The 19,571-nt window shown below is 37.3% G+C and overlaps 1 protein-coding gene and 1 non-coding gene across 2 annotated transcripts in view; one reads left to right on the top strand and one right to left on the bottom strand.

Annotated features, from left to right (window-relative positions):
- SLC2A13 (solute carrier family 2 member 13) overlaps positions 1-19,571 on the top strand; it is a 380,110-nt gene that overhangs the window by 127,589 nt on the left and 232,950 nt on the right. The gene's annotated exons all lie outside the window — the stretch shown is intronic.
- LOC126076590 (small nucleolar RNA SNORA67) lies at positions 8,494-8,629 on the bottom strand. Its single transcript, XR_007517521.1, has one exon. It is a non-coding gene; the product is annotated as a small nucleolar RNA SNORA67 (small nucleolar RNA).

Below are 19,571 nucleotides of genomic sequence, written 5' to 3'. Positions count from 1 at the left end.
AGGCTCTGGGAGAAAATCTCCATCTAAGATCATTCAGGCTGTTGGCAGAATTCAGGTCCCCGTGATGGCGGAGTGTTGACTGGGGAGATCATTCAGGCTGTTGGCAGAATTCAGGTCCCCGTGATGGCGGGGTGTTGACTGGGGAGATCATTCAGGCTGTTGGCAGAATTCAGGTCCCCGTGATGGCGGGGTGTTGACTGGGGAGATCATTCAGGCTGTTGGCAGAACTCAGGTCCCCGTGATGGCGGGGTGTTGACTGGGGAGATCATTCAGGCTGTTGGCAGAATTCAGGTCCCCGTGATGGCGGGGTGTTGACTGGGGAGATCATTCAGGCTGTTGGCAGAATTCAGGTCCCCATGATCGCGGAGTGTTGACTGGGGAGATCATTCAGGCTGTTGGCAGAACTCAGGTCCCCATGATGGTGGGGTGTTGACTGGGGGTCGTTCTCGGCTTCTAGAGGCCGCCTGAGGTTCCTGGTCTGGCCCTATCTCTCCATCCTCAGAGCCAGTGAGGACAAGTTGAGCCTTTCTCTTGCTTTAGTCCCCATGACTTGCTCTTCTGCTTTCTTCCTCTACTTCCAAGGACTCAACTGATCAGATTGGGCCCGCCCAGTTAATCTAGGATAATCTTTGAAACTCCAAAATTTTAGGTCTGCAGAGTTCCTTTTGCCGTGTAATATAACAAAAACGTGATAGATGACAAAATTAAGAAGGCCAGTGTTTGGGAAGCTTCTGGTGATTAAACCAAAAGCCCACTGCCATCCAGTCGATGCTGCCTCGCAGGGACCCTGTAGGAAAAGCAGAATGGCCCCATAGAGTTTCCAAGGAGCAGCTGGTGGATTAGAACTGCTGACCCTTTGGTTAGCAGCCAAGTTCTTAACCACTAGTCCACCAGGGTTCCTTCTGGTGACAAAACCAAAAAAAACCAAACTTGCTGCCATCGAGTCAATTCCTACTCATAGTGACCCTGTAGCGACACTATAGAGCAGAGCAGAACTGCCCCATAGAGTTTCCAAGGAGCGCCTGGTGGATTCGAACTGCTGCCTGTTTGGTTAGCAGCCGTAACACTTGACCACTAGGCCACCAGGGTTTCTTCCTTCTGGTTCATACCAAAAAATGAAGTATCTCCCTCATCCCATTCTCTTTCTTTATTTTTCACTGTTGGCAGCTTATCTTGTATGTATTCCTGAACACTCACAGAGTCAACTGTTGTTTCATAATACACAGTTTTGCTTCATAACAAACAACTGCTGGTCAGAGGTACATCCTGCGTCAGCTGTCCTTCTACCACAAGCTCTCAAATCCTGGTATTGTGTGCAGATATTTAGTCTAGATGCTTTCTTTTTTTCTCCTTCCTGAACAGGTTTTCTTTGTGTTGTGGAAGAAGGGGTCTTGGGCCGCTGCCCCCCAGAAGCCTCTTGATTCCTTACGCAGATTTATTTCCTTTCTTCCTAGGAATCAGCTGTGTATGACAGGGGTGGAACCTCCCTCAAATTGTTGATAAAAGGATTAAATGAGCCAATATATGGCTAATGGTGAGGTGTTTATGAGCATAGGCTCAGAAGTCAGAGTGTCTGGAGTCAATGGCCGTCTCTGCCACTAAAAGGCACAGTGATTAAGAGGTACAGCTGCAAGGTCGGCACTTCATATCCACCAGCCGTTCCTTAGAAACCATATGGGGCAATTCTGCACTATCCTATAGGGTTGCTATGAGTTGGAATTGACTCAACAGCAATGGATTTGGTTTGGTTTTTGGTTTTATAAATTACATTCACACATTATTTAATCTCCTTTTGGCTCAGCCTCCTCGTCTGTAAACTTAATTGGGTTACTGTCAGAATTAAATCAGTTAATACATCTAAATGGCTTACAGCAGTACTAGGCACACAGTAATCACACAGTTAGTGCTAGCTATTATTATTTGCAGAATAAGGTGGTGGGTAAAAGTATTGCTTGGAATTAGGCTGCCTGGGTTTAATCCCATCTCCACCAATGGCTAGCTTTGTGTCTTTGGATAAAAGTTACCTAAACTTTCTTTGCCTATTTTCTCATAAATAAAATGTAAGGAATAATAGCTTCCATTTTATTTTGTGTATGTGATATAAATGAGATAATGAGAAAAAAAAAAGGCTGGTACTTTGTAAGTGCTCGATAAATTTTAGCTATAATTATTACTACAGTCATGAGATGCTCTTTGACGAATAGAGAGGGTCTATTTCTTGGTGACTAGCAGTCTCTGCTTGTTGATATAGAACAGGATGTCATAATTTTTTTTCGGTATGATAATTCTCCCTCATCCTATTTGCTTATTTTATTTTATTTTTTACAGAAACCTAGACACATACTCAGAGAATACAAATCCATTTTCAATTACATGCATTGCAGATATCTCCTTCCAGTTTGTGACTTGTCTTTTCATTTCATGGTATCTTGATGAACAGAAGTTCTTTAATGTAGTCATTAATTTTTTTTTTATGGTTAGAACTTCTTCATCTTGTTAAAGAAATTTCCATGGTACATGGATAAAAGAGGTTCTCCTATACAATCTTTAAAATGCTTCATGTTTTGCGTTTCACATTTAAATTATTAATAATCCTGAATTTATGTGTAGTGTGAGTTACCCAATGCCGTCGAGTCGTTTCTGACTCATAGCAACCCTATAGGACAGAGTAGAACCGCCCCGTAGGGTTTCCAAGGTATACCTGACAGATTCGAACTGCCGACACTTTGGTTAGCAGCCATAGCTTTTAACCACTACACCACCAAGGTCTCCATGTAGTAGCGTGAGTTAGGGAATTCAAATTTATTTTTTGCCTGTATGGATAACCAATCTTCCCAGAACTTTTTATTAAATAGTTTCTGCCTCCTGCAGTGATCAGTAGTGCCATCTCTGCTACCAAAACTGTGTGTCTCCTGGTTCAGTAAGTTTGTCTATCCTTGTGTCAATGCTATACTGTCTTAGTTAATTTTGTATGTTGGTAACAGTTGTGTTTATGTATTTAATAGAGCAGGTTCTTCCACCTTCTTCTTTGGGGCTCTTTCTTTGTTTTGTCAAATTTCTTAAAAATCTGAGCTTTGAATTTGAGTTGAATTGCGTTAAACTTATAATCTGGGAAATACTGACATCTTTATGACATTAAATATTCTAATTTGTGAGCATGGTATAGCTCTGTCCTTATTCAAGTTTTTGTTAATTTCTTTCAGTAAAGTTTCATATTTTTCTCCCTAAAAGCCTTGAACAGTTAAAAAAAAAAAAATCCTAGGTATCTTTTTGTAGATGTTGAAAGATTTATCCCAGGCACTTTTTTTTGGATGTTATTGCTACTGCAAATGTTATATTTTTTTAAAGGCAGATAAGGACTAGAAAGGAAGAACAAAGTTCTCATCATTCATAGATGATAGGATTATTTATATAGAAAATAAAAAATAATCTAAAGATAAATTATTAAATTTTATGAATGTTTATCAGTTAAGATCAGTAAACAAAATCATCTATTTCTGAACATGTGTCCTAATCAGTTAAAAGATAATGATGATGATGATACTTTTAAGATTTATAGATTCAGTGTAATTCTTAAAAAAAAAAAGCAAAACCTAGTGAGGGTTTTTTGGAGAGAATTTGCTTTTTTTTTTAATATCAGGGACTAAGGCATATTACCCATTGCTCTCGAATGGATTCTGACTCATAGCAGCCCTATAGGACAGAGTAAAACTACCCCACAGGGTTTCCAAGGCTTAAAATCTTTATGGAAATGGACTGCTACATCTTTCTACTGTGGAGCAGCTGGAGGATACAAACCACCAACCTTTTGGTTAGCCAAGCTAGCTGTGCCACCAAAAGGCGTATTGCTCATTGCCATCATCGATTCCATTCCGATTTATAATGAACCTATAGAAGAGAGTAGAACTACCCCATAGGGTTTCCAAGGCTGTAGATATTTATGGAAGCAGGCTGCCACATCTTTTTCCCCTCACAGCAGCCTTTCTGTTAGCTAAAGTGTTAGCAGCCGAGCACTTAACCATTGCACCACCAGGCTCCTTTAAGGCATGTTGGGAACCTGTTTTGTCCTTAGCCCCTTAAATAACCCCGCCTCATGTAAGAGTCTCAGATTTAGCTTCCCCACCACATACCCTGACTAAAGCTCAGACTTTCAGATTCAGAAACCCTTGTAGAGCAGCCCTGACATTCAAGTTTAGCTGTTGGTGACAGCTCCCACTTAACTGTTGGGTTGGTATTGTAATTGTTTTTTTACCACTCCACCCCCCTTGGTCCTTGGAACATCCCTTACTTTCTCAAGAGGCTAGCACTACGTTAAAAAATGTATGTGTTGCAATTTATATAAGATCTAACTGTTACACAGAGGGAGAATCTTTAATTTGTATACTGTTCTGCTTGCAGCCAAATTTGAGGCTGGCTTAATTCTTAAGCTCCTTTCCAGTAGGCATTATTGTTGTTTTTTTAAATTAATTTTCTGCCTGTTTGTGTTTTAATTGGCAAAATTTTATTTGATGAACTGTATGTATTATTTAAAGCAAGTTTCTGTTTCCATAGCAGTGGTTCTCAAGGGTCTCTGTCCCATTCCCATTGTAGTCCTGTCGTTATTCACTGAGGAAGAGAGCAGAGGTGGAACACAGAGGGGGACAGTGAGCCTGAGGCTGACACCCCCATTTAGTAAGCATGTCTTTCTCACTTAGAAATTACAAATTTAGATTATTGATCCATAGTTAGTGCTATGAATAACCAGATTGGAATCACAAAACCCAAACTAAACCTGTTGCCATTGAGTCAGTTCTGACTCATAGCTACCCTATAGGACAGAGTAGAACTGCCCCATAGCGTGTCCAGGGAGCAGCTGGTGGATTTGAACTGCCAACCTTTTTGGTTACCAGGCAAACACATGTAGTAGATTTTTTTGCTTTGCTGAATTCTGATATAGAGGAATGACTTTTTTCACAGTTAAATCATTATGTGAATTTATAAATGTTCAAACATAGTGTATCACAACAGGTCTATTTGATCCAACTTATTTTGAGGCATGCAGTTTGTGGAAAACAGTCATTTTTTGCAAGATGCTTCTTGTTTTATCCTTAATGATTGCAGCCTTCAGAGGCTGGGAATTAGATGCTAACCTGAGAAGTTGCAGAATGAATGCATTGACTCCAACTCATATTACGTAGGATGGCTGTCTCTGAAAATAATTTTCAGAATCTGTATAATATGAGCCATTCAAGGCAGAAATATTTCTAACGCCAGTATTCACCTCACAGAAAGCCTTTCCATAGTGTACTGACGACTTGTATTATTATAACTTGAAATTAAAAAAAAAAAATTGCTGTCAAGTCAATTCCAACTCATAGCAACCCTATAGGACAAAGTAGAACTGCCCCATAAATGGCAGAAATATTTCTAACCCTAATACTCACCTCACAGGAACCCTTTCCATAGTGTACTGATGACTTGTATTATTATAACTTGAAATTAAAAAAAAAAAAAAAAAAACATTGCCATCAAGTCAATTCCAACTCATAGCAACCCTATAGGACAAAGTAGAACTGCCCCATAAATGGCAGAAATATTTCTAACCCTAATACTCACCTCACAGGAACCCTTTCCATAGTGTACTGATGACTTGTATTATTATAACTTGAAATTAAAAAAAAAAAAAACATTGCCATCAAGTCAATTCCAACTCATAGCAACCCTATAGGACAGGATAGAACTGCCCCCATAGAGTTTTCAGGGAGTGCCTGGTAGATTTGAAGTGCTGACCCTTTGGTTAGCAGCTGTAGCACTTAACCACTATGCCACCAGGGTTTCCATAACTTGAAACAGTTCATTGTAAACTACAATCACCTGAAGTGTTTAAGTATAGTTAATTGTCATTTTTATGTTACAAGAGTCTGAAACAAGTGCCCGCTGGGAATTGTAGTTTATTAGTAATGCTCCTTTTTATGTTGCTAATATTAAAAAAAAAAATTAATAGGTTACTGTTGGTGAATAAGTAGCATTTTAATTGGAATGTTATTTGGAATGCCATCTAGACTGATAAGGCATTAATAGCCGTCAGGCTTTACAGTTCTATGAACTAGTATCAAGGATTCGCTTATTTTTAAAGCAGTAGAATTGTTTATTTGTTTTTAAAATGTAATGCCCCTTCTGCCCAATGTCAAAACAAGTTACTGTACTGTCATGTATAAAAAGGTAGAATAAACAAATATTTAATATAATTTGCAAGTTACAAATGTGCTAACTACCGCAAATACTTTCTGGAGTAGAAGAGGTGTAAATAAATGAATAACAAAATGAAACATTAATGCATTAGTTGTAGTTGGAATAACAAATTTCTAGCATTCTTGTTAAGCAGTTAGTTACAGAATGCTTCCAGTAATTTTATTCTTCTTATCTCTAACACCTTTTGATGGTGTCAGTCAAGATTAACATAAAACGCCAGCCATTTATACTCAGCAGCTATTTAAAGTGTTCCAACTCAGAAAAATAAACTTAATAGGAAAAATTTATCCCAGAAACTTGTAGTTTATATGGTATACAGTAGATATTTTTGAGTGTTGGTCAGTGAAATGGAGTAAAGCACATAAAGGTCAGTTTTATATATATATATATGTATGTATATACGTATATATATATATGTATGTATATACATATACATATATACATACATATATATATATATATAACCCAACAAAAACCCAGTGCCGTCAAGTCGATTCCGACTCATAGTGACCCTATAGGACAGATTTTATATATATATAAAATATGTTTGTTGTTGTTAGGTGCCTTTGAGTCTTTTCCGACATAGCAACCCTGTGTACCACAGAACGAAACACTGCCTGGTCCTGCGCCATCCTTATAGTCATCGTTACACTTGAGCCCATTGTTGCAGCCACTGTGACAGTCCACCCTGTTGAGGGTCTTCCTCTTTTCCGTTGACCCTGTACTTTACCAGGCATGATGTCTTTCTCCAGGGACCGATCCTTCCTGACAACATTAAGACACAGTCTCGCCATCCTTGCTTCTAAGGTTGTACTTTGCTTTGGTTGTACTTCTTCCAAGACAGACTTGTTCGTTCTTTTGGCAGTCCATGGAATATTCCATATTCTTCCCCTGCACCACAATTCAAAGGTGTCAGTTCTTTTTCAGTCTTCCTTATTCATTGTCCAGCTTTTGTATGCATATAATACGATTGAAAATACCACAGCTTCGGTCAGGCTCACCTTGGTCTTCAAGGTGACATCTTTGCTTTTCAACACTTTAAAGATGTCCTTTGCAGCAGATTAGCCCAGTACAATGCATTTTTTGATTTCTTGACTGCTGCCTCCATGGGTGTTGATTGTGGATCCAAGTAAAATGAAATCCTTGACAACTTCAATCTTTTCTCCATTTATCATGATGTGGCTTATTGGTCCAGTTGTGAGGATTTTTGTTTTCTTTATCTTGAAGTGTAATCCATACTGAAGGCTGTGGTCTTTGACCTTCATCAGTTAGTGCTTCAAGTCCTCATCACTTTCAGCAAGCAAGGTTGTGTCATCTGCATAATGCTGGTTGTTAATTTGTCTTCCTCCAATCCTGATGCCCCCGTTCTTCTTCATATAGTCCTGCTTCTTGGATTATTTGCTCAGCATACAGATTGAATAGGTATGTTGAAAGGATACAACCCTGACGTACACCTTTCCTCACTTTAAACATATATTTTTTTATATATATATGAGTGATATAGAACAGATCCTACATGAAATTGAACAAGGTGGTTTCAGGCTAAGCAGTTTCAATTACCTAGTAAAACTCAACTGGGTTTTCTTAGTTTGTATTGTTTTGCTTTTTATTTTTAGGTACAGTTTATTGAAAAGCTTAGTGTTCAAGCTGTTTAATAAATAAACCTTGGAAATACTGTATTTCTATTTGGATTTACTGAATTTAAATTCTATATGAAGATAAGAACTGTGTGACTGTAGCCTCAAAACCTCAAAAAAATAGAGAGATGCAAAAATATCAAGCATCTTTAACAAGAATACATGTCATATCTATATTCTCAGTAATAGTATTGGTACAGCATGATGTAATGATAGGAATTTTTTTTCCCTCGGTTTTAAAAAAGGAAGAATAAATGACAAAGGTGTCCATCCCTGTGATCCCTCCCCTCCCTGTTCCAGCTGCTCTTCAGTGCCAGGGTTGGACCCTGGCTGGGGCCTGCATCCACCTCAAATGAGGTCAGCGTCACATTGAGGGGCATTTCCTCAGTGGAAGTGTTGTAGAAGATCTCGCTGTCCTGAAAGGTTCTCTTGTCTTCTGTCACTATGTTGATAATCACACCCTTATGGCCAAAATGTCTACCGTGACTGATTCTGTGCATTTAGTGTTCACATTGTGTAGGAAAATCATAGCTGATGACAAGAACAGTCTGCTGTACATTACTGCCTCTGGTCCATGTCAAGAAAGATGTCACTGTCAACATGTGGATGGGGAGAAAAGGGGATATATTCTGTCCAGTCAAAAGGTCAAAATAAAACATCTCTTCACCCCTACAGACCATAGGCATGCCAGATTTTATTCCAAGTTCCTAAGGGTGGAGCGAGGGAGTATTATTGGCCCCTTGAAGAGAATCACCTAGGAATAGCATAATATTTAATATCTAAGAGAATTACAAATGAACATTCTGGGTAAAAGGACAGCAGTATCCTTCCATGGGCATTATTGGAAGGTCACTAACATAATATTGTTTTATAACCTTCTTGTCCACAACTTTATGCAAATCTTTTATGAGCCCTCCTCAGTTTCACATTTCATCTGTATGTATTGCTAACCTATTAAGTCATTTAGCCACAGGACTTAAGCACTAGGGTCTTTAATTGATATTCACCATTTATTTTTTGGTATTATTTTTATTTGGTTTATATATTTCTAAAAGCCTCTTTAATTTTACTTTTTTTTTTAGTAAGGTAAAAACCAAGCCAAACCAGACCCACGCCCTGTAGTTAATTCTGACTCATACCAACCCTATAGGACAAAGTAGAGCTGCCCTGTAAGGTTTACAAGGCTGTAATCTTTAGGAAAGCAGACTGTCACATCTTTCTCCTGTATAGCAGCTGGCGGGTTTGAAACCCTAACCTTTTGGTTAGCAGCTAAGCTCTTTAACCAGTGCACCACCATATGAATAGATAAAATGTCACTGTATAAAAAATGCTAACAGCCAGGGAAACACACGATCAGTTATTAGAGCTTTAATGCCCCTTTGGTGTAAGTTTAACGAGTCGTTTGAGAAAAGTGCAACTTTTCCCGTTATTAAAACCTGAGATCGCATTCACCCCATTGGTCCTGTTAGCCTTTAAAAAGGAGACATTGTGATAGACTAGGTGGTCACCTTAAACAGTCTCTATAAGATAACTTGAATTTCCTGCTTTCATATTGTATTTAAAGCTCAGTTTCAAAAAATAATATTTTGAATAAGAAATAATAACCATGGAGATTTTTCTGAAGGGTATACAATTTATTCGTTCATATTCTTTTTTTTTTTTTTAATTGCATTATAATTCACATACCATAAAAATTTTCAGTCTTTAAATAGTATAAATTTTGCCCTTGGGTCAAACCTGACTATCAAAAAGCTGTGTATTTGGTTCATATAATTTCAGCCCATCTCAAGTACCAAAATATCCTTATGTCACTGGTTTGCAAGAAGACCTAGGAGAGTGCCTAATTTATCACACATGCACAACAGTTTTGATGCATTGAAAAAATGAATGAAGGCAATTTTTTTTTTTTGTGCCTCCTAGGAGAAATTCCATAATGCTATTTATTCATTTCAATGTTTAATGGTACACATGGCTTAGAAATTTTATTCATTTTTGTTGATCTTTAAGCATATTTCTTGGCCTGATTTCAGTTGAGTTAGGCAATACCTCATCATCCTTTGTGTTTGGGATCAAGATAGAGCAGAGCAATGGACAGGTACAGGCTTTGGTGTCAAGCAGAACTGAGTGTGGCTTATGGCTCTGCCACGTTTCAGCTGTGGATGTCACTCAGCCTCATTGTCATCTTTTCGTCTGTAAAATGGATATGTCACAGTACCCACTTCATAGGGTAGTTGGGAGAATTGAGTGAGACAGTCTAGGAAAATGCTTAGCCTGGCACATGATTTCTCAGTGAAATTTTATTGTAGTTGATACTTAGATTGGTTTTTTTCTTCATGCTAAATAAGCCTAATTTCTTTAACTTGATGGTTCAATTATTCTGTTATTGTCCTGAATTTCAGTTGTGAACTAAAGAAATATTTATAGCCTGATGAAAATATGTGTGGTAGATTAATAATGTCATCTATTTAATAAAGTCATCTAATTACTAGGTTAAATATTGCTCAGTGTTATGAATTATAGGAATTATCCTTCGTTATAGGACCTACTGAAATAAATTCCCCACAGAGATGTTGCTTCTAAAATTTTCTTTCAGATGACTGATACCTTAGAAATGTTATATTTGTTGAAAGAAGCAGGTTTTTTTTTTTAATTTTAGACTAAATTCATTTTGTAAGTATATGTAGAGTTTCAACTAATCAAATTTTATTTTTAGATTTTCATATCCCAGTGGTGCTAAATAAAGTGAATTTTGCAAGTTTGTAGTTTCACAGACTTGAATGTCGTTAAGTGCCAAGAATAAAGAATGCTGACTTAGAAGTCAGAAGACCTGTATTCTCATTGATTCCCTCAGTTATTAGTTTGTGACCTTGGGTGAGTCATTTCATTTTACCATTTTCATTTTCCTCAGCTTTTCCTGCATCCCCACTTCGCAGAGACATTATGAGGGTGAAATGAGAAAACATTTGAGAATAATAAGAACTGTTGAAATCTAAGATATTATTATTATTATTCATGTAAGGCAGTGTTCTATAATGCTGTTTTTTTAGATGAGATCTTAACATGTAGACTAAGACCTTGAAAATATGTCTCTTCACCTGACTTTTTATTCCAAATCCATTTCAGAAATATTCAGGAACTTCTTTTAATTTTTCTCTTTAAATAACTCCCTTTGAAAGAAAATGTGGAAAGCTATCACCTAATGGCTTGATACCTGTGCACCTGTCTGTGGTATTTGCTGACAGTTTGGATTTTACCAATGCACTTCTTTCAGTTGAAGGCACAGCTTGAGTAAATGCCAACGTTGACAGACAGAGTTGGGGAGCATTTATGAAAACAGCTTTACTACCAGTGTTTCTCTCTTTAGTTTGTGAGCCCAAGAGACTTGTTTCCTCAGCCATGTTGATATCTTTGTATGTTAACATAATTCCTCCTGAATATCCATGCCCTTCCAAGTACCTGGGGCTTTTGGACCTTGGGGAATGTGGTGCATGCAGCCTGTGTGTGAAGCTGGTAGGCTGGTGAGGGTTCCACTGAGATCAATAGAAGTAGAAGTGGAGTCTCTCAGATCTTGGCACTTCCTGGTGTTCCACACAGAGTCAGATTTAAGTCTAGGCTGCTGGAGATTGTAAGAAATACCTTAAAGGGACCCATAATGCTCCTGTAAATTCAATTTGAATCTAGTAGAGTTTCACAAGTTTTTAAAGCTTATGAAGTTCAGTTTCTTGAGGTGAAAAGAGATAGAAAAGCCAATTTCAGTATAGAGAAATCCAAGAAGGACAGTACTTAAGATAGTCCAATTATATGCTTACTTATATACTTTTCCACTTTAAAATTTTAGAGGAATTAATATGCAAATGACTTCAGTCTCCTTAAGAGACATGCGTACCAAAAAACCAAAACCAAACCCAGTGCCATCGAGTTGATTCTGACTCATAGCGACCCTATAGGACAGAGTAGAACTGCCCCTTAGGGTTTCCAAGGAGCACCTGGTGGATTCAAACTGCCGACCCTTTGGTTAGCAGCCGTAGCGCTTAACCACTATGCCACCAGGGTTTCCATAGACATGCATAATGTGAATTATTTTTGTGGTTGGTTTTTGTTTGGTTGATTGTTTTTAATCATCGTGCTTTTCTATATCAGTAACTCACACCCTTGATGTTCTGATGTTAATATTAATGAAACAATCTAATTTATGTATGAAACTTGGGGAGGAAAAACCTCATAAGTCAATGTTTTTTAGTTGGTTTAATTTTGATTTTCAAATATAGAGTTCAATTTATATGCCTATTCATTGAAATGGCAGTTTTATAGATATGATAATGGTACTTACTACCTTTGTACAATACAATTTTAAAATACAATTTTAAAATGCTTCCACATGTGCCATTTCATTCCAGTCCTTGTAAAAACCTGTTGAGGTTAGCATTACTGTCTAAATTTACAGATGAGGAAATGATTCCCAGAGAAGTTAACTCACCTTCTCAGAGTCACGCAGCAAATGAATGAACGCTATGTTTCCTGTCTCCCCACCCTGAGCACTTTTTTCTGTGTATTACACACAAGTAGACCAAGAGACCAAGGACTAGAAATGCACTTGATGTGTGTGTACGAGAACATATGTATGTGTATGTATTTTCCCCTAAGCTGTTTCTAGTTCCTTCCTTTTCTGATAATTTTGTGGCAAGTATTTTATTGTGGTTGTGGTGATGTATGTTTTCTTTCTTCTTCTTTCCTATCTTTTGTGGGTGTTTGTGTGTATAAATTCATGCGTAGTTATAGCAAATATAGCTTGAAGCAGTGAGAAGATTAGTTTTTATCATCTAAGTTTGACAGCTGTGGCGTAGTGGTTAAGTGCTACAGTTGCTAACCCAAGGGTTGGCAGTTCAGATCTGCCAGACGCTCCTTGGAAACTCTATGGGGCAGTTCTACTCTGTCCTATAGGGTCGCTATGAGACGGAATTGACTCGATGGCACTGGGTAAGTTTGACAGCAGGATGGATGAAAACTCCTGGCTGAAAAGAAGATTTTAAGATGTCTGTGACTGTTACTTCTTATTTTGTTGGATAACAGAGTTTTCTTATAATAGTTAAAAAATGGAACTTGGTCACATCAAAATTTGTTTCTCTGAGGAAAAACAAAATCTCCATCTTTCTAAGGTAGACAGCAGTTTATTTTATGAACGTCGTGTGTGAGAGCCCTGGTGATGCAGTGGTTAAGAACTACACCTGCCAACTAAAAGGTCAGCAGTTTGAATCCACCAGCCATTCCTTGGAAACCCTAAGGGGGCAGTTCTGCCGTGTCCTATAGGGTTGCTGTGAGTTGGAATCGACTGGAGGGCAACTTTTTTTTTTTGTCTCCATGTGTTAGATAACTATTAAGCTAGCTCATTGTTCCCCAGACCTGATACTGAATCCCTTTCTTTCCCGTTCCCTAGCAACTGACTTACACATGGAGGATGCAAAGTAAAGCCATTAGGGGTCTGCTCTGTATTTCTCAAACAGCAACTGCAAAATGGTACCCAGACTACATTGTTTCTCTTCATGGTTTCTACTAAAAGCTTGCTTTTAACGGTTATTAGGTTCTAAAAAAGGATAGTCATAAAAGACTTTCATGAAAAATTCACTAGTGAGGGTATAACATCAGTATCAAATTATTAGAAATTTTCATGAGGAATAATATTTTTTTGAATAGTCATTGCTATTTCTGTATACCTTGATTTGGTGATTACTTGTATAAGGAGATGAAATAAATTCTATTTTATGTTTGAGGATTAAGATCTTTTTGAAGGTTTTTTTTTTAGTAAGGTTTTTCCTCTTAGATGCCTAAGTACCTATTCATAATTGTACAATAAGATGCATCTTTGGGTTTTTTTTTTTTTCTTAAAGAAAAGAATGACATTGTACTTTAAATATGTCACGTATGTATGTGTATGTATCTATACACACGCAATGCTTTTTTAACACATCTGTGAGTTTTAAACCATTAGATTGGCAAATTGAAAAATGCTCTTTGACCTAAATAATAAATTATATTTTGTTTAAGCAGAGAAAAATAACAACCTAGACCCATATAAAAATGAGAAATTGATAATATTTCAATGCTTTCACATTTAGCACCTTTTTAAAAATAAATAGAAACTATTAATTTGTACTTTTATATGTTATATTTTTAATGTCATTTAGTCTCATCACTTAATTTTAGTGTTCTAAAATGTGAAGTATAATAACATTTACCTGTTAATAATACTAAGAAGTATCTGTTAGAAAATATTTGTAATCTCAGTTTGTTTTTAGCTTTTCCTATGACATGAATCTGAAGTGATGTCTCTTCCATTCTTGACTGTCACTCTGCCATTTGCCGTAATTGACCCTATTACAGGAGATGAAGAGGAAAGAAAAAAGTTGTGGGGTAAAGTGGCAAAAGAGGCAAGACAAAATCAAATGAAGGGAGGAAGGCAGAGGTGAAGTACCTTTCATTCACAAAGTTGGTGAGGGAACTGATATAGCCTGAGGAGACCTGAATCAGACCTGTACAACGAGGCACTCCTCATAACGTCTTGCAATAATTGGTAGGGAATTAGCAGGGGTTGGTGGATTCATTTATAAGGAGCCCTGGTGTGACACTGGCTAAGAGCTTGGTTGCTAAGCAAAAGCTGGACAAGTTTGAACCCAACATCCACTCCAAGGGAGTAAGATGTGGCAGTCTGCTTCTATAAAGGTTATACCTTTGGAAACCCTATGGGGCAGTTTTGCTCTGTTCTGTAGTCATAATCAACTCAATAGCAATGGGTTTGGTATTTTTGTTTTTTGGATTCCTTTATTAGCAGGTGAGGATAATAGCCAATGAAATATTATTTCACAGTATTGTAAATGTAGAAATAAATCTTTTGAATGATACTAATACCTGTTTATGAAATGTATAAAGAAACAAATGCATAAATGAATGAATGAATGTGGAGGTATTGAACAACCTGATGATGGGCAAATGTGAAAGCTGTGTGACTGTCCATGCCAGGTGTAGGCAGGAGAGGGTAGGGTAGAACGGGAGTAATGAAAAAAAAGGGAAGACCTGGGCCTTGATGCCTGTTTTTCTACATTTAATACAATTGAGACTAATTTGAGTGTATGTTTATGTGAGTTAAACCCACTGCCTCACTGCCGTCAAGTAGATTCCAAATCATAGTGACCCTATATGTGAGTTTAGGAATTTGAAAAGCTCTTATACTTTGGCTTTTATTAAAGTTTTTATTGTAGAGATAGTTGGTATTGCTTAAAGTTTATAAACTGTGATAATATGTAAATCAAGGGTGTATATTAACATATCGAAGCACAGCTACTACTGGGGGCGTCAGAAGGGCCCATGGTTCCCTGCTGTGAGACAAGGACACCTAGCTGTAGCCCTGGAACAAGGGTTGTAGGAATGCCTTTGCCTTCTTTGCTGTTTCTCCTAGCGCTGTATCAGCAGAGTAACTACAGGTATCCACCGCTTTTCGAAAGTTCACTTTATGCCAGTTTGCTTTTACAAAAAACCTACTTTAGTACCTGTTTTCGTTAACTGAAAGAAATCCAAAGAGGATTTTTGCTTTTATAAAAAAAGGCAGAAAGTGGAAATAGCATTCAGCATTTGTTTTACAGCAAGCTGTTAAAGAGGCAGGGAGCACTCCAGGCCGCTAGAGTGGTGTCACCAAGCTCCTTCCCTGGGAACTACACTGAGCATCTCAGCATCAAGCCACCATAGCTTTGAACTGTGTTTATGAGCATCTGTGCTTTATCTCCATTTATTTTGTGCATCCGTTAGCAAGATGTGTTCTAAGGTAGCAGAAAAGCCTAAGAGAGCTCATAAGGGTATTACTCTTAGCATAAAACTCACATAATTAAGTGTTTTGATCTGGTGAATGAAATAAAGATATGTGTGTTGAACTTGCCCATGTCCACCATCCGAACTATTTACATACAGAAGTATTTAGTATGATTTGGAAGGTTTTTTTTTTTAATCTGGAAACACTCAAAAATTTTTCCCATGTAAATTAATAGTAATTGCAGATTTGCTTTACCCTATTTTGGCTTATGAAAGGTTTCATAGGAATGCTCTACTTTCAGATAACGGGAGAAACTTGTATTCCCCGGACTTTATGCTTCTCTGGTATGTGCTGAGATACCATCCCCGGAATACGATCCAACCAGAAATGCAAGTGTGAGCACAATCCTACCTGCACCTTTGATAAGGTTGTTGAGTAGTAATGCAAGAACTCTTAACTCTAAGGAAAATGCACTGCTAAGACAAGCACTAGAAGTTGAAGTCTGAACTTCCTATGTGAAATATTTGTTCATAAATTATTTAGATTTCATTCATTCGGTCACTGAGCATTTATTAGGTGCTCTGTGTGCCAGGTAACCATCTGAACCCAGGGATACTGTGGGAGAAGATAGATAAGCCCCTGCTCTGTTAGAAGGAACTCACCATCTAATGGAAAGAGATGATAAATAAACAAATATATATATATACACACATATATGTATAAGACAGTTGTAGATAGTGAGAGGAGATAAATTTGAGAAATGTGATTCCGTAATACATGACCATAGGTGTCAGCAGAATAGATGTATCACAGTAGAACTGAATACACAAGAAAGAGGTCCTAGACATTGAATTTCTCCTCAAGGACCCTGTTTAAAATCAGAGCTATTAGTCCTGTGAAGGAAAAACTCCAGAATGAAATTGAAATTTTGTGGCAACAAAAAGCGGGGTGGGTGGTGCTGAGACAGCAATAAACAGATTACTGGAAATATGCTTACTTTATTCAGGAGCTTGATGTATTTTACAGTAATTTCTTATTTAAAATTTCCTGAGAACTGTGGCACTTTTCTTACTGTACCCATGCCCAAATCGTTTTCTGGATTATGGGGATTAGTTTCGTCCCTGGGAATTCTCTCATGTAAAATATTAATAGTGTTCCCTAAGTGTGTTCTTATTCTGGAAGTTTTTGTGGAAAACGCTGTACATATGACAATGATATTTTTAGCCCCATCCATGTTTGACAAACTTGAATCTGCTTTCAAAACCTAGTTTTAGTGTCATCTAATGTCATCTGTTTGGTGTAAATACTCTTGACACTCCCTGTAACTAGTCATAGGAAGATGTCTATCTTTAATTATTCGTTCATTCAGAAAATATTTATTGAATGCGTGTTACATACCAGGCACAGTTATGAGCACTGTGGATTTAGCAGTAAGCAAAAAGAAACCTTTAGAGTTTTCTGTCTAGTGGGGAGAGGGGAATAATAAATGTATAAACGTATGAATGGCAGGTGGTGATAAAGGTTAATGGATATGGTGAGAAAAGGTAAAAGCTGATAAACAAATGAAGGTAGATGACAGCGGGGCAAGGAAGTTGCACTTTCATATAGGTTGGTCCAGGAAGGCAAGAGAGATGTCATGTGTTCAAAAAACTAAAAGAAGAAAGGGAGTGAGCTATGCAGCTAATTTCGGAGGCAGCCAGTGTGGCTAAAGTATAATGACCTGGAAAGTTTTAGGAGATAAGGGAAGAAGGGCAGATGACATAGGGATTCTGAGTAATTGGGCTTTTGTTCTGAATAACAAGGGATGCTACTGGAGGATAATGAGCAGAGGACTAGACACAGCAGATTTAGGTTTTGAAAGCCTCATTTGGCTTCTGAATAAACTGGAATGAGACAGTGGTAGAATCAGCTTCCTTAAATTGAAGGCTATTGGGATGATCCAGGCAAAGATGATGGATGGTAGGTTGGGCCTATATGATTACCATCTAGGTGTAGTGAGAAGTGGTAGAATGTGGAGTTGATGGTATTTACATACTTACTGATGCATTGCATATGAGGTATAGGAAATAAAAGAAAGTTGACCCAAAATTTTTGTCTTGAGCATCTCAAAAGAGAATGGAGTAGAGAGAAGCGACTTAGGTTGTTTTTATTATTATTTTGAAGAAGAGAATTAGGAGTTTGTTTTTGACATGTTTAGTTTGAGATGCCTTTTAGACATCCAGGTGAGGAAATTGAGCAGACAGTTGATTGAGCAAGTGTTCAGTTCAGGAGACAAGGTAAATTTAGAGTTAAGACTTTGGGGATCAACAGTACATAAATGGTATTTGAAGCCATCATCTTGATACAGTTCCCAATTAGAGCACTTACTTCAGTAATTTATAATTGTTTGTTGGCATAGCTGTCTGTCTAGATTAGGATCCTTGAGGCCAGAGACTGCATCATATTTGACTCTGCATTTGTCTGTGGCCGTCTGGCACGTGGTGTTATTGGATATGATGTTAGGCTGTAGGTTTCTGTTTTCTTTGTGGGTACAAGTAACTGGACTTTACATAGTGCTTTGTTCAGGGAAAGGTGTTCTCTCCACCCCCCAACAAAAGGGTCATAGTTTGAAAGCAGCCAGAAAAGAAACTAGGATTAAATTTACAGTTTATAGTCAAAGCTTAAGATTTTTTCATATCTAGGCATTAAAATCTTGCATTCAGTTGATCATGATCCTTGGTATCTCCAGGAAGTACATGCTTTTGATAACCAGCTGTGTATACAGTCAAAATCCAGGCATAAGTAGCAGTTTTAACCAAGACCAGGTTAGATGCTCTGAAAGAAATAACCTTGGACCTATTTACCTGCAAACTCAGATCCGTAGCCTGTGGGCAAGCACTGAAATATGCTTGATATATATTCTTTTTGAAATTAGTCTGCTGATCAAGTGCTACCCAACATTTGGTCCACAAAAATGTTGCCTATCCATGAACCACTTTTTTTTTTTTTTGGTCTGTTTAGATTAAAAACAGATAGCGGAAATAAATATTTAGAAACTTTTGTAACAGTCTGAACAGTCTGACAGAGTAATTATATATCTACTTAATCTAATAAAGTTTTATTTATATTTGTCCCTTTATTTTATTTCATTTCTCTAGTAATTCATTTAATTGTATTAAGCAAAAGTATTAGTCTTCAACAAACAGGATTTTTTTTTTAAATGATAGTTTGAGAAACAGTGTATTGGTTCATTATATTATAAGGCACATCGATAACTGAGGAATTAGCTAAGTCAGTAATTCTGACTGGAGGAAGATTGGGTGAAAATGAGTGACAGGCATGGGTCAATATCTACAGAAAATATATGCTTTGAAAAAAATTCTTTGCCGTATTTTTCATGTAATGAAAGACTTAATGATGGCAGTATGTGATATGGTGGCATAAAAAGTGGCGAAGAATCATCCTACTACAAAGGACATAAAGGATTGGGGTTTTGTTTCATTTTTGTTTGTCGAACACCCTGTTATCTCAAGCTGGACATTTTATGGAGCAGATTGTTAAATAAATGACCACCGTTGGGTTTTGTAAGCTTTTTTTTTTAAGCATCTAAGCTTTAGGCGTGTCTTTATATGTCAATATGCCTTATGGTTTCCTAAAAGGAGTCTTCTGATCTGCAACCTAGGTATGTACCAAGTATTTAACCTTGAGCTTCTAGAACATTTTTACACCTTTCACTTATCTTTTTGGTGTTTCAGATCAAGAGACACACAGTTAATTAATAATCATTTTGGTCAGTTCTTTAACACTTTTAATCATTATTGCCTCCTATGAATAATTTTATATCATTTTTATTACATCAGAAATGGTAATATATATCACGCAATGTGAATGCAATTAATGGCTACCATGGTAATTTCAGAAAAAAG

The sequence above is a fragment of the Elephas maximus genome, chromosome 4 (assembly GCF_024166365.1).
Source record: "Elephas maximus indicus isolate mEleMax1 chromosome 4, mEleMax1 primary haplotype, whole genome shotgun sequence".
NCBI lineage: Eukaryota > Metazoa > Chordata > Mammalia > Proboscidea > Elephantidae > Elephas > Elephas maximus.
Note: the sequence above shows the minus strand (reverse complement) of the source record. Positions and strands in the feature narration are given on the sequence as shown.